Genomic DNA, 15582 nt, shown 5'->3' with positions numbered 1-15582 from the left:
CCTCCTCCTCCTCCTCTCCCCTCCTCCCTCTCCCTCCCCCCTCCTCCTCCCCTCCCTCCCCCCTCCTCCTCCCTCCCTCCCCCCCTCCTCTCCTCCCTCCCTCCCCCTCCTCCTCCTCCCCCTCCTCCCTCCCTCCTCCCTCACTCCCTCCCTCCCCTCCTCCTCCCTCCCCCCCTCCTCTCCCTCCCCCCTCCTCCTCTCCCTCCCTCCCCCTCCTCCTCCCTCCCCCCTCCTCCTCCCTCCCCCTCCTCCTCTCCCTCCCTCCCCCTCCTCTCCCCCCTCCCTCCCCCCTCCTCCTCTCCCTCTCTCCTCTCCCTCCCTCGCTCCCTCCCTCCCTCCTCTCCCTCCCTCCTCTCTCCTCTCCCTCCCTCCCCTCTCCTCCCTCCCCCTCCTCCTCTCCCTCCACCTCCTCCTCTCCCTCCTCCCCCTCCCCTCCCTCCTCCTTCTCCCTTCCTCCCCCCTCCTCCTCCCTCCCCCCTCCTCCTCCCTCCCCCCTCCTCCTCCTCCCCCCTCCTCCTCCCTCCCCCCTCCTCTCCCCTCCCTCCCTCCTCTCCCTCCCTCCCTCCTCTCCCTCCTCCCTCCCCCCCACTGAGTGAGTCTCTCTCTCTCTCTCCTCTCCACTCCCACACAAACAGATCAATGTAACAGCAGTTACACAGTTCCCTTATGAGCAAAAGAAGGGGATTCGTCGCTAAACCGTCACCGAACCACCACCAAAACACAGCTTTCGTGTAGAAAACAACAACAGATCAGAGTCCGTTTCCACACCCACCGCCTTCGCTGCTCTTTCTCTTTCTCTCTCACCTTAACTTTGCTGATGTACAATCCTCTCCCAACGCCCAGAGAGAGAGAGAGAGAGTGTCAGAGCGGCACTTTCTTTTTTTTAAAAAAAAACGGGCAAAACGGCAGTGGATCGACCCGAACCCGAGACAGAGCTCTGACACAAAGCCGCTGTGTCCGCGGGGCCGAGCCTCGGTCACCCCGAACAACAACAACAACACCCGACCCCCGACTTACCCCCAGTGCGGGGTCTCCGGGGATCAATGCTTCTCACTGGGGATGAGGTGCCCCGGACGGCGCTGACATGGAGAGGGTCTGCAGCTCAGGCACAGGGTCACACGGCCCTCCTCCTCCTCTCCCCCCACACCGGAGCTGTGGGTCAGGTCAGACTGTCCGTCCCGGCGCTGCTGGTGTGGCTCTCGTGTCCCGGGGGGAGGGGGGGGGGAGGGGGCGGCTCCGCTCCGCTCCCTCTCTCACTGCACTCCAGGAGCTGTGTCCCCACACGGCGAGCGGGCAGCCAGGATCATGCCGCCCACCCCAGCACCGCACAGCACAGCCCCGCACAGCACAGCCCCGCACAGCACCAGCACAGCACCGCACAGCACCGCACAGCACCGCCCACCCCAGCACCAGCACAGCCCCGCACAGCCCAACCCCAGCACCGCACAGCACAGCCCCGCACCGCACAGCCCCGCACAGCACAGCCCCGCACAGCACAGCCCCGCACAGCCCCGCACAGCACAGCCCAACCCCAGCACCGCACAACACAGCCCCGCACAGCACAGCACAGCCCCGCACAGCACAGCCCCAGCACCGCACAGCCCCGCACAGCACAGCACAGCCCCGCACAGCCCCTCCCGGGTAAGGTTCCACAGGTCGCTCTCTCTCCGGGTTCCGCCGCTGACAGTCTCCGCGGCGCTGTGTGTGTGTGTGTGTGTCGGTGTCTCTCCTCTCTCCTCCCGCACACACTTCTTGTTGAGGTCACTGGTAATTTCCGGATGTTGGTGAGCAGGTGCCCCACCGTTACTGTTCCGGGTCGGACCCCCTCTCGCCAACCGCCTCGGAGCAGGAGTTCGGGGCGGACGTTCCCGCCGGACCTTGTGGTCAGCGCCGCCGAGGGGGTGACAGGCGGCCCCCGAGCAACACTGCACTCGGACTGACTGATGGGCACAGGGGTCCCGGGTGGTCACTGCCCTCACAGGAGGCCACGTTACACTCAGACTGTGCATCGCAGCTCTGTGCTGTGTGTGAGGAATGTTGTCCATGTGCAGCCCAGGTCAGGGGAGTCTGCAATCACAGTCCCGAGTGACATACATGACTGTTCCTGGACTGGTATAAACTCTCAGTGTTCACATCAGTTTCATCTTTTACACGTCTACACGATTAAATGACAAACTTGTTGATCAAGCGCTCAGCAACAATAATAATAATAATAATCCTTGCATTTGATATAGCGCTTTTCACGTCGGGAGGACGTCCCACAGCGCTTCACAGGACACACTGTAAAGTGAATTGACTGTATATTTGTGGGCGAACGCGGCAGCCAATTGCGCACAGCAATGTCCCACAAACAGTCGTGGATTGAAAATGACCAATTTATTATTGTTTTGGTTTTGGAGGGATTATTAGGCTCTGTGTGGAGTAAGGAAACTTGCCCAAGGTTTCCCCCTCTGCCTGGGATTGAACTCAGGTCTCTCGCTTACAAAGCGAGTGCTCTAACCACTGAGCTACAGGACTCCACGGGGAAGCAGGGGAACATCTAATTATACAACAACAACTTGGATTTATATAGCGCCCTCCACGCCGGACGGCGTCTCAGAACGCTTTACAGTTTAGGATCCCGGGACCGAGCCAGGGGGAGGGGTGGGAAGGTGACCAAAGGCGCGGTCGAAAAGAAAGGTCGAAAAAAAAAAGAGTTATTTATAGTCGAGGTACATTGTGCTTACTGTACCTGGTTTAATTATAACCTTCCTAACTTGCTCAATCTGTTCAGTCTGATTTAGGACCTGGTTTAAATCCCAGTGGGTCCACTCAGCCATTCATAGCCCAATAAAATGAATACCATAAAATATTTTTTCTTTTGGGGGGCTGGGGTGTAAGCAAGGTCTTCCAGGGGTTACACTCGTGACATTTTAGTGAAGTTAACAGTTGTCTCAGGCAAATTTGGGATACATTGTATAGATGTGATATGAATCTTATAAGGAAAAAGCATAACCGGAGATGTGACCCCATATGGAAATATAGAGTACTATTCTGTGTAGTTAGCAATTTTATATTACAGTATTATAACTATTATAATATATAAGTTATAAGTAATAATACATAATATATAATAGTTATAATGTATAAGTTATAAATAACTATGTGTGTCAGCCTGATGCAGTGGTAGCACTCTTGCCTCTGAGTAAGAAGGTTGTGGATTCAAGCCCCACATGGGACTTGGAATTACATCTTCTAAGATGACACTCCAATGCAGTGCTGGAGGCGTGTTGCATTGTCGGAGGTGCCGTCCTTTGGATGAGATGTTAAAAGGAATCCTGTAGCTCAGTGGTTAGAGCACTCGCCCCGCAAGCGAGAGACCTAGGTTTGATGGACAAGTTTCCTTACTCCACCTGCCTGATAATAATCCCACAAGAAAACAAAAATAATAATAATTTTGTCACTCAATCCACTACTGTTTGTGGGACACTGTTGTGCGCAATTGGCTGCCGCGTTGCACCCACAAAATATACAGTCAATTCACTTTACAGTATATTCTGTGAAGCGTTTTGAGACGTCTCGAAGACGTGAAAAGCGCTATATCAAATGCAAGGATTACTATTATTAAACTGAGGTCCCATCCTCCTGTTCAGGTAGACGTTAAAGATCCCATGGCACTATTCGAAAAGAGAAGGGAGTTTCTCAAAGTGTCCTGGCCAACAATCCCCCAAATAAAATTGGTCACTCACTCCATTTGTTTGTAGGACATTGTGTGTGCACAAACTGGCAGCCACATTCACCCACAAAATCCACTGTCAATCCACTTTATAGTATATCCTGTGAAGCGCTTTGAGAAGTCTCGACAATGTGATAAGGAGTTATATCAAGTGCCAGCATTGTTATTGTAACTACCATCTGTAGCTTGATGGTTAGATGACTCCCTCGCAAGCGAGCGATTTGTGTTCAATTCCTGGCAGGGCAAAATGTTGGACACGTTTTCTTACTCCACACGAATATAGTCAACTCACTTTACTGTGTATTCTGTGAAGCGTTTTGAGACATTTCGAAGACGTGATAAGGCGCTATATCAAATTGAAGAATTATTATTATGTGTCATAGAGGGCCAGGTTTCATTATTCAGGTGGCTTACCCAAGTTATTGACCTTTCTGCATCCCGGTGGGCTACCATGGGGTGGGGGGAATGAAATATACATGGCCTGCATGAAGTTCACCTACAAATCAGTAATTGATGTTTTCCAGTTTGATGTTTCCGTTGAGTCAGCAGTTGGGTGGATACTGCATAAGAATTAGATCAAATGGGCCAAAAGGAGTAATCCTTGAGTGTGACATTGGTTGGAACGGTCGCCCTTGTGATCCAAGGAGAGTATAATGTGTCAAAATACTCTCCCCATATAGAAAAAAAAACTTCTACATTTTAGTTAACCTACAGTGAGAAATCCTCACCCTGTTCCATCCCTTAGAAATGGTTCAACTGCTTGGTGACTGGAGATCCCTGACTGGGACCAGGAGTGCATAATCACAGAATTTACTTTAGAGGGGAGCTGGGTTGCCTCGCAGCAGATCTTGAGCTGGCTGACACCTTACAACTTGGTATTGCTGAGATTGCAGCAATACCAATCAATCTGACATAATTGCAAGCGTGCCATACCCAATGACTCATAGGCTATTAATGAAAGTCACCAGGATGCAACAAGGCAGCCAAGGAAAGCAAAAGTAACAAAATCAGAACAGGTGCACCACCTCCCTATAACCGGACAGGAATGGAGTCCAACATTAATGGTAGTTGGATAACCTATTTCCACTTACAGTAAAATACCCTTGAGTTTCATTGCCGACCTCGATTCGCCATGTAGATAACAGCTTTGCATTAACTGCATACTTTCAGTGAATGGCTGAGACATCCTGAGACTCAAAATCAAATGCAGGCAGCAGCTATTTGGGACTCAGACAGCAATAAATACCAGTGTGCAGCAGCTCTTTGAATTAAATCAGGCGATGAGTGGAGTCAGACTCTGGACCGTAACTCCGCCTCAGGTAAATGACTGTAAAAAGAGAGAAAAGCAGAAAGTGACTCAAGTCCAACTTATCTGTTATCTTGATGATGATTCGATTAAGATTCGTATAACATATATATTTTTGCGGACACGGGGGTCACACATCTGTTACCCACTTTTCTCGGGAGGCACCACCGGCTTCTAGTGCCCTGAACGATTGACTCAAAATCTCTTCACAATCTCACCCCTTCCTACTGATGCCATCTTCTCAAGTGCTATTCTTCCACCTGTGCCCTTCAAATGCTGGTCTACCGCTTGTTTTACATTCCCTTCATCCCACTAGTTATACCTCTCTGAACTTTCTTAGGTAGGTAATAACTGGACATGATATCTGTAGTGTGAACAAGGGATCAAATTCCCACAGCAGTTTCTCTTTTGGGATGAAAAATAAGTAAATGGAAGTCAGCCAATGAGCAATTGTGCGAGAAGGAGATAGAAATGTGTGTTTGCTTCTTCCCAGTGTGTTCCTTTACAACACTGAGGCACTTCCACATGCTTCGCTGTATTATTTATTGATCATCATTCACCACCTGTTGACACCTTGTTTAGATGAAAATGATCTTAAGAAAATCAAAATGTAAGAATTATAAATATTTTGTTTGTGATATTCCAGAAATCTACAAGATATTAAAATTGCAAGAGCAACTTGTGCAGTTCAAGAGCCCAGTGCAGCGAGGAATTCAAAATTAATCCTTGCTTCTGTTCTCATTAACTAATTCTTCCTTCCAGACGTACACCAATGCTATGGTGTCAATCTAACTCAGTTCGTAGCACTCTCATCTTTCAGTCAGAAGATCATGGTTTAAGTCCCACATTGGGATTTGGGATCACAGTATAAGCTGACACTCCAATGCAGTTCTGGGGGTGTGCTGTATTGTTAGGAAGTTGCTGCATTGCTTTGGATAAGACGTTAAACCAAGGTCCCATTTGCCTATTCAGGTGGACATTAAACATCCCTTCTCATATATGAAAAAAAAGTTTATCCCAGTGTTTTGGCCAAAAAATCCCCCAAATAAAATTGGTCACTCACTATACGGCCATTTGTGGGACGTTGCTGTCTGCGGGACATTGCTATGGCAAATTGGCTGGCATGTTTATAAAATACAGTCACTACATTTTACAGTAAATCCTATAAAGCACTTTGAGATGTCCTCACTACCTAAAAGATGCTATGTCAAATGCAAGAACTATTATTATTATCCTTACTGCCATACATATCCCAATCATTTGTCTCTATACATACATTAATCCTTGTCTCCTTATGCATTAATTCTTGGTTCCATTTCGTGCACTGATCCTTTCCTATGCATAGGCATCAATTCATATTTCTGCATATTGTTACATCCAACAAACCTCATCTCTGCATTTGAAAAACACATCCATTTTTCACACTCGAGTTTTCTTTGCTGATGGCCTGGTGGTCAGTGGAAAAGACTTTTTCATAAGGATCGTATTGCATGTTTTGATTATATAGATGTGAGCCCCATGACAAGCAACCTAATATCACTGGCCTGGTACTTATGTCAAATCAGAGTTAATGCACCTCTGTGGTTGTGAATCATAGGCGCAGCCTGTTGACAATCACACCCAAATACCGTTCCACCTTTGCTGATAATCGCCCATTCATTGTGCTACATTTATACATCTGACATTGGTTAGTGCTTCTGCAGAGCTCTGTAAATGCTTTAGAAAGACTGATTTGGGAATTGTATCCAGAGTAGATTCTTCTTGGTGAAACAGTAATTTGTATTGCCCAACGTAAAAATAGCAATGATTTGCATGGATAAGGAGTTACTGAACCCCTTAATTCATTTCAGACACATGAAGGAGTTGGTAAAATGCAAAAACATAGTTTCAGATGTGATAATGTCAGAATCCAACTTACAGAATGAAAATCATATAGTTTTCTTCAGCTGAAACAGCCATTATGATAATAATAATAATAATAATCTTGCATTTGATATAGCGCTTTTCATGTCTTCTCGACATCTCAAAGCGCTTCACAGAAATATGCTGTAAAGTGAATTGACTGTATATTTGTGGGCAAAATGGGGCAGCCAATTGCGTACAGCAGTGTCCCACAAACAGTCGTGGATTGAAGTGACCAATTTATTATTCTTTTGTTTTGGAGGGATTATTATTAGGCGTGTAGAGTAAGGAAACTGCCCAGGTTTTCGCCCTGCCTGGAATTGAACCCAGGTGTCTCGCTTGTAAGGCGAGTGTTCTAACCACTGAGCTACAGGACTCCAATGATAACATAATATAACATAATTTTACTTATGTCAACTGGGTAAATAATAAACCTTCAATTTGATAATAATAATCCTTGCATATGATATAGTGTTTTTCACATCTTATAGACGTATCAAAGCGCTTCACAGAATATACTGTAAAGTGAATTGACTGTATATTTGTGGGCAAAACGCAGCAGCCAACTGCGCACAGCAGTGTCCACAAATAGTCGTGGATTGAGTGACTAAATTAATATTTTTTTTAGGGATGATTATCAGGCGTGTGGAGTAAGGAAACTTGGCCAAGGTTTCGCCCCGCTGGGAACAATTTCTCTGTTTTTTCCTCGAAAATGTAGTGACTATGTATTTATTGCGGCAGCCAAATTGTACAGAAATGTCCCACAAATAGCCACAAAGTGACTGTCCAATTTTTGAGGGGATTGCTGGCAGCTGTGTGAGGAACATCCTCCACCTTCTGCTGGTCTCTCTCTGGCTTACACTCACGCACACACAGAGTAAGTGAATGACACCCTCTGCTGGTTACACACATATATGTACACACACGCACACATACACTTATATAAATACATACACACACACACAAATATACTGTATACATATATGCACATTTATGAACAGACACATTTACACGTGTAAATATATAAGAACTTGGTTGTAACTGAGAGAGTGACTGTCTGAGAGGTGCCAAGCTTTGTTCTCTTTTTCTACACAGATCTGGAGAGGAATGGGTCAGTTGTTAAGGCTGAGAATGGAGATCCATGGGGGTGGGGGGGGAAGGAGGGATTAAGCTTCCACCAGTTTCAAGGTCTCTCTGCAGATATCCTAGCTATGTCTCTCTATGTATACATCCTCGCTATGTCTCTCTGTGTGTACACCTTAACCTTACTGCGTCTCTCTACTCTCCTTGTATACACTCTGTATGCAGTCTCCCTATAGCCTCTCTCTCTCTAACACACACATTCACAACACATACACACTGTATACACACTCTCTCTATATATATATACATTACAGTAAAGTTGTGTAACCAAGGATTTTGTGAAATCCCTGAAATTTTCAGTACAATTGTGAAACCATGAAGTAATAATAAATAATAATCCTTGCATTTGATATAGCACTTTATTTCGTCTTCGAGATGTCTCAAAGCGCTTCACAGAATAACTTTAAAGTTAATTGACTGTATATTTTGTGGACGAAATGCAGCAGCCAGTTGTGAACAGCAGTGTCCCACAAACAATTGTGGATTGAGTGGCCCTGGAAAAGCGATCCGCCGATCAACTAACAACCGGGATCCTACTTGCTGCTAGGTAAACAGAGGCGTGTGGAGTAAGGAAACTTGCCCAATGTTCGAACCCAGGTCTCTCGTATGCGAGGTGAGTGCTCTAACTATTGAGCTACAGGACTCTTGAAATCACTGAAATTGATACTTGTTAGCATTATCAACAAATAAATAACATGAAAATCAATGTTTTTTTCATCCTCAACATAATGATAGCACCAAGGATGTTCCTGGGATCCCCTCTATCCCTGTCCACTGCTGGGATGAGGACAGCCATGTTGTCTCCAGGTGTAGCAGCTTTTTAAACAGCTCAGTAAACAGCTCACAAAATCCCTGAAATTTTCAGTAAAATTGTGAAAGCATGAAATCACTGAAATCGCTGGGACATGCCTTGGGACGCATTTCTCACTCTCACACACTCTATATATGTGCTCTCTGTTTATATTATTCCATTTCTCTCATTTTCTCTCTCGCTATCTCGCACTCTGCCGGTGACCCTCTCTCACACTGTCTCTGTCTCACTGTGTACATCACCCTGTGTTTTGCCCAACTCTCACACGTCTTCTATATACTCGCTCTGTGTATATCACCCTGTTTCTCTCTCTCGCTCACTCTATATATTCGCTCTGTGTATATTACCCTATTTCTTTCGCTCTATATACTCGCTCTGTGTATATTACCCTGTTTCTCTCTCTCGCTCACTCTATATACTCGCTCTGTGTATGTTACCCTATTTCTCTCTCTCGCACACTCTATATGGCCAAGATGACTTGAGAAGAGAATTCGAAGAGCTGGGGTCCAAATTGAAGTTGAGATCATCGAAGGTGATAATATCGGGATTACTGCCTGTACCATACGACAATTGGTACAGGAACAAACAAATTAAGGACTTGAACGCATGGTTAAAAGAGTGGTGCGGAACTCAGGGGTTTCTTTTTATGGCCATCGACACGAGCATTGGAGGAAAAGAGAGCTCTTTCAGAGAAAAGGGCTGAATTTAAATCGTGCTGGAACAAATGTCCTAGCTAAACGAATTAACAGGGAAATAAATAGGAATTTAAATTAGTAAAGGGGGGGAATATATAGGTAAGAGAAACCATAAGTTAGCATTAGAAAAAGTAAAGATGACACTGCAGAATAGCATGCCAGATAATAGGAAGATGTTAACTAGGGGTAAGAAGCTTGGTAAAGTAGATAAGGAATCAGAGAGTAGAGGAAATTAAAAATGTTATACCTGAATGCGCGAAGCATTCGGAATAAAACTGATGAATTAAAAGCACAGGTAGACACATGGGTATGATCTAGTAGCCATCACTGAAACATGGTTACAAGGAGATCTAGGGTGGGAGTTAAATATTCCAGTGTTCTCAGTTTACAGGAAAGATAGGCACAGTGGGAAAAGAGGTGGGGGTTGTAGCCCTGTTAATTAGGGATGATACAAAAGCAGTGGAGAGGAAGGATCTGAAATCCGATGACCAGGAGGTCGAGACAATATGGGTGGAAATAAAAAAAAATAAAGGGCAGAAAATATTAATAGGAGTGGTTTATAGACCCCCAAACAGCGATCACAGTATAGCACAGGGTATCAATCAAGAAATCATTGGAGCATGTAAGAAAGGTAAAGTGATAATAGTGGGTGATTTCAATCTCCACATAGATTGGGAAAACTAAATCGGCAAAAGTAGGTCAGAAGAAGAGTTCATTGAGTGTATGAGAGATAACTTTCTAGAGCAGCATGCCGAGGAACCAACTAGGGGACAGGCCATCCTAGACCTTGTTTTGTGTAACGAAACAGGGCTAGTTGGCAGTGTAGGTATTAAGAATCCTCTAGGGCAGAGTGATCACAATATGATTGAATTCTGCATTAAGTTAGAGAGGGATATAGTTAAATCCGAGGCAAGTATTCTGAATTTAAATAGGGCTAATTTTGTAGGTATGAGGAAAGATTTAGGTAAAATAGACTGGAGAATAAGATTAAGAGGTAAAAATGTAGACCAACAGTGGCAAATATTTAAGGATGTAGTGCAAAATTCTCAGCGGTCGCATATTCCCTTGCGGAATAAGAGTACCACAGGGAAAGCAATTCATCCGTGGCTAACTAGAGCAGTTAGGGAAAGCATCAAATTAAAAGAAAAAGCTTATAAAACTGCTAAGAAAAGCAGCAAATCTGAAGATTGGGAGAGTTTTACAAACCAGCAAAAAAAAAAAAATCAGGAGCAAGAAAAAGGAATATGAGGGTAAGCTAGCTAGGAACATTAAGTCTGATTGTAAAAGTTTTTACAAATATATTAAAAGGAATAGGCTAGTGAGGGTAAATGTAGGTCCACTTCAGTCAGAGACGGGAGAAGTTGTAATGGGGGATAAGGACATGGCAGAGTCCCTAAATGGGTACTTTGCATCTGTCTTCACCCTAGAAGACACAAGTCTGCCAACAATAGAGATGCACCAAAGGGTAAGGACAGGGAGCAACTTAGGGAAATTTTCATTAGTAGAGAATTGGTGCTAGGGAAACTGTTAGCACTAAAAAGTGACAAATCCCCTGGTCCGGATGGCTTGCATCCCAGGGTTTTAAAAGAGGTAGCTTATGAGAAAGTAGAAGCGTTATGTCTGATCTTACAAAATTCCGTGGATTCTGGAACAGTCCCCATGGATTGGAAGATCGCAAATGTCACACCACTATTTAAAAAAGGTGGAAAGGAAAAGATGGGGAACTATAGGCCAGTTAGTCTCACATCAGTGATAGGAAAAATTTTAGAATCATTGATTAAGGATGTGGTAGTGCGGTATTTAGGGGAGCACAATATAATTAGGCCAAGTCAACATGGCTTTACAAAAGGGAAGTCATGTTTGACAAATCTCATAGAGTTTTTTGAGGATATTTCGAGTAAACTAGATAAGGGTGAATCAGTGGATGTGGTCTATTTGGACTTCCAGAAGGCATTCGATAAGGTGCCGCATAAAAGGTTAGTCCAAAAGATAAGGGCCCATGGAATTGGGGGAGCATATTAACGTGGATTGGGGAATGGTTAACGGGTAGGAAACAAAGAGTAGGGATAAACGGGTCCTTTTCAGATTGGCGGGATGTGACTAGTGGAGTGCCACAAGGATCAGTCCTTGGGCCTCAGCTATTTACCATCTACATCAACGATCTAGATGAGGACATCAAAGTTAATATATCTAAATTCACGGATGACACAAAACTAGGAGGAAGTGTCAACACAGAGGACGACATTAAAAAAATGCGGCGAGACATAGATAGGTTAGGTGATTGGGCAGGTAAGTGGCAGATGAAGTATAATGTAGGGAAGTGCAAAGTCATCCACCTCGGTAGCAAAAACAGTAGAGCGGGTTATTTTTTAGAAGGGGAGAGATTGGAATGTGTTAGCGTCCAGAGGGACTTGGGTGTCCTTGTACACCAATCACACAAAGTTAGTCTGCAGGTGCAGCAGCAATTAGGAAGGCGAACGGTATGTTAGCATTCATTATGAAAGGATTAGAGTATAAGAGTAGGGAAGTCTTGCTGCAACTGTATAGGGCCCTGGTGAGACCACACCTGGAATACTGTGTCCAGTTTTTGTCTCCTCATTTAAGGAAGGATGTACTTGCCTTGGAGGGGGTGCAGCGTAGATTTACTGGGTTAGTACCAGGGATGAAGGGGATGAGTTACGAGGATAGGCTGACCAATTTGGGCCTATATTCTCTAGAATATAGAAGAATTAGAGGGGATCTTATAGAAACTTATAAGATCATTACCGGGCATAGAATAGATAGTGGGAGATTGTTTCCCCTGGTTAGAGAAACTAAAACCAGGGGTCACAACCTTAAAATCAGAGGCCAGCCCTTTCACACTGAGTTGAGGAAGAACTTGAACTCAGTGGTGAATGTATGGAACTCACTACCCCAAAGGGCTGTTGACGCTCAGTCCTTGAACATATTCAAGACTGAGATAGATAGATTTCTTATTGCAAAAGGGATTAAGGGATATGGGGATCAGCCATGATTGAATGGCGGGGCAGGCTCGAATAATAATAATAATATTATTATTATTATTTGTGTATATTACCCTGTTTCTCTCTCTCGCACACACTATATACTCACTTTGTGTATATTACACTGTTTCTCTCGCACACTCTATAATAATAATAATAATCCTTGCATTTAATATAGCGCTTTTCGCGTCGGGAGAACGTCCCAAAGCGCTTCACAGAACACACTGTAAAGTGAATTGACTGTATATTTGTGGGCAGACGCGGCAGCCAATTGCGCACAGCAATGTCCCACAAACAGTCGTAGATTGAAAATGACCAATTTATTATTGGTTTTGGTTTTGGAGGGATTATTATTAGGCGTGTGGAGTAAGGGAACTTGCCCAAGGTTTCTATATATTCACTGTGTATATTACCGTTTCTCTCTCTCGCACCTCTATATACTCACTCTGTGTATATTGCCATTTCTCTCTCTTGCACACTCTACATACTCGCTCTGCATATATTACTCTGTTTCTCTCTCTCGCACACACTATATATTCACTCTGTGTATATTGCCCTGTTTCTCTCTCTCGCACGCTCTATATTCTCGCTCGGTATATTATATTCACTCTCTCCCTCCCTCTGCTGGTGATCCTCTCTCTTTCACATTGTATATATGTAAAACTCGCATATCTGTGTAAATCGTTTAATTGCCCAAGTTGTACATCCATCCGGGTCCCATTCAATTTCCTATTAAATCCACATAAATTTTTATGCACTAGTCATATTAACCACCATGCAAATCGAAACGCTATCCACTTGCCGCTACCATACTCACCAGCTGCAGGGTCAAAACTTTGTTTCCCACTCCTACCTCAACCGGAATACGCACTCCTCAACACTCTCTGTGCCCTCCCTCCCTCCTGGGGGCATCAACGTCATTATGTATGACAGCGGTGGGTGGGAGTGAGGGGGGGGGGGGGTGCTCAGAGAGGAATGAGCATAAGAGGGTCACCTGTCACATTATGACTGAGGGAGCGGGGAACGCCTGCTCACTTGGAGAGCTCTGTTTTGAAACCAGTTTGGTTGTGCCATTCATTGTACAGTAAATGTTTTCTGCACATGAGGTACAGTACTGTGCAGTCCTATATATGGAAAGAACAACAACGACTTGCATTTCTATAGCAGCCTTCACGCGAGGCAGCGTCTCGAAGCGCTTACCAGTGGCGGAGCCTAACGCTGAATGGGGGGGAATGTTTAATTTGCAGGCTTAAACTTAGAACAGAAATTTTTCCTTAATGTCAACAGCCGGTACAGTACTTGTATTTGTTATGTGCAAGTCATATAAAATCCAATTTATACATAACTTTACATAAGTCGTATAAACCACACACTCTGTGCGTATACACTCTCTGTGTATACGCTCTCTCTCTGTACATACACAAGCTCACGCACTCTCACACTATACACTGTGTGTATTCTCTCTATTTCTGTGCATTTTCACTCTATATACAGTACAGTACTCAATATATAGTATGACTCACATTATATACACTGTGTGACTCTCACACTATATACACACTCTGATGGTCTCTCTCACTATACACCCTGCGTGTCTCTCACTATACACCCTGCGTGTCTCTCTCACACTATACACCCTACGTGTCTCTCTCACACTATACACTCTGCGTGTCTCTCACTATACTCTGTGTCTCTCACTATACACTCTGTGTCTCTCACTATACACTCTGTGTGTCTCTCACTATACTCTGTGTGTCTCTCACTATACACTCTGTGTCTCTCACTATACACTCTGTGTGTCTCTCACTATACACTCTGCGTCTCTCACTGTACACTCTGTGTGTCTCACTATACTCTGTGTGTCTCTCACTATACACTCTGTGTCTCTCACTATACACTCTGCGTGTCTCTCACTATACACTCTGCGTCTCTCACTATATTCTGTGTGTCTCTCACTATACTCTGCGTGTCTCTCACTATACTCTGCGTGTCTCTCACTATACACTCTGTGTCTCTCACTATACACTCTGTGTCTCTCACTATACACTCTGTGTCTCTCACTATACACTCTGTGTCTCTCACTATACACTCTGCGTCTCTCTCACTATACACTCTGTGTGTCTCTCACTATACACTCTGTCTCTCACTATACTCTGCGTGTCTCTCACTGTACTCTGCGTGTCTCTCACTATACACTCTGTATCTCTCACTATACACTCTGCGTCTCTCTCACTATACACTCTGCGTCTTTCACTATACACTCTGCGTCTCTCACTATATGCTCTGTCTCTCACTATACTCTGCGTGTCTCTCACTGTACTCTGCGTATCTCTCACTATACATTCTGTATCTCTCACTATACACTCTGTGTCTCTCTCACTATACTCTGTGTCTCTCACACTATACACTGTATGTGTCTATCATTATACAGTGTCTCTCACACTACACTGCATCTCACACTATACACTTTTTNGTGTCTCTCGCTGTACATTTTGTGTTTCTCTCACTGTGTACATGATTTTGTGTGTCTCTCTCACTGTCTACATGATCCTGTGTGTCCCTCAATGTGTACATGATCCTGTGTGTCTCTCTCACTGTGTACATGATCCTGTGTGTCTCTCTCACTGTGTACATGATCCTGTGTATCTCTCTGTGTACATCACCCTGTGTCTCTCTATACAGTGTGTCTCTCTCACACAAATGTTTCTCTGACACTATACACTGTGTCTCACACACTATATACACTGTGAGTCTCTCATACACTGTATATGCTGACTCACACAATATATACACTGTGTCATACACACTATATATACACTGTGACTCACTCACTATATACTGTCTCTCACTATATACACTGTGACTCTCACTATATACGCTGCGACTCTCACACTATATACGCTGACTCTCTCACTATATACACACACTGTCTCACGCTAATATAAATTGTGTGTCTCTCACCGTGTACATCACTCTGTGACTCTTTCACTCCCTGACTCTGTCACTAT

The 15582-nt window shown here is 44.7% G+C and overlaps 1 protein-coding gene across 12 annotated transcripts in view; it reads right to left on the bottom strand.

Annotated features, from left to right (window-relative positions):
- The window catches only part of lrrfip2 (leucine rich repeat (in FLII) interacting protein 2), a 91247-nt gene extending 90060 nt beyond the window's left edge, over positions 1–1187 (bottom strand). For 6 of the 12 annotated variants that reach the window (XM_007904046.2, XM_042331843.1, XM_042331839.1 and 3 more), the window contains exon 1: positions 1018–1186. The gene's annotated coding sequence lies outside the window, so the exon portion shown is untranslated. Of the gene's footprint in view, positions 1–1017 lie in introns of all 12 variants that reach the window. The other 6 variants (XM_042331844.1, XM_042331847.1, XM_042331848.1 and 3 more) reach the window with 4 other exon arrangements.
- Positions 1188–15582: the final 14395 nt, after the last annotated feature.

The sequence above is a fragment of the Callorhinchus milii genome, unplaced genomic scaffold (assembly GCF_018977255.1).
Source record: "Callorhinchus milii isolate IMCB2004 unplaced genomic scaffold, IMCB_Cmil_1.0 Scaffold2, whole genome shotgun sequence".
Classification (NCBI taxonomy): domain Eukaryota; kingdom Metazoa; phylum Chordata; class Chondrichthyes; order Chimaeriformes; family Callorhinchidae; genus Callorhinchus; species Callorhinchus milii.
The sequence above is the reverse complement of the archived record's forward strand: the minus strand, read 5'-3'. Positions and strand labels throughout refer to the sequence as shown.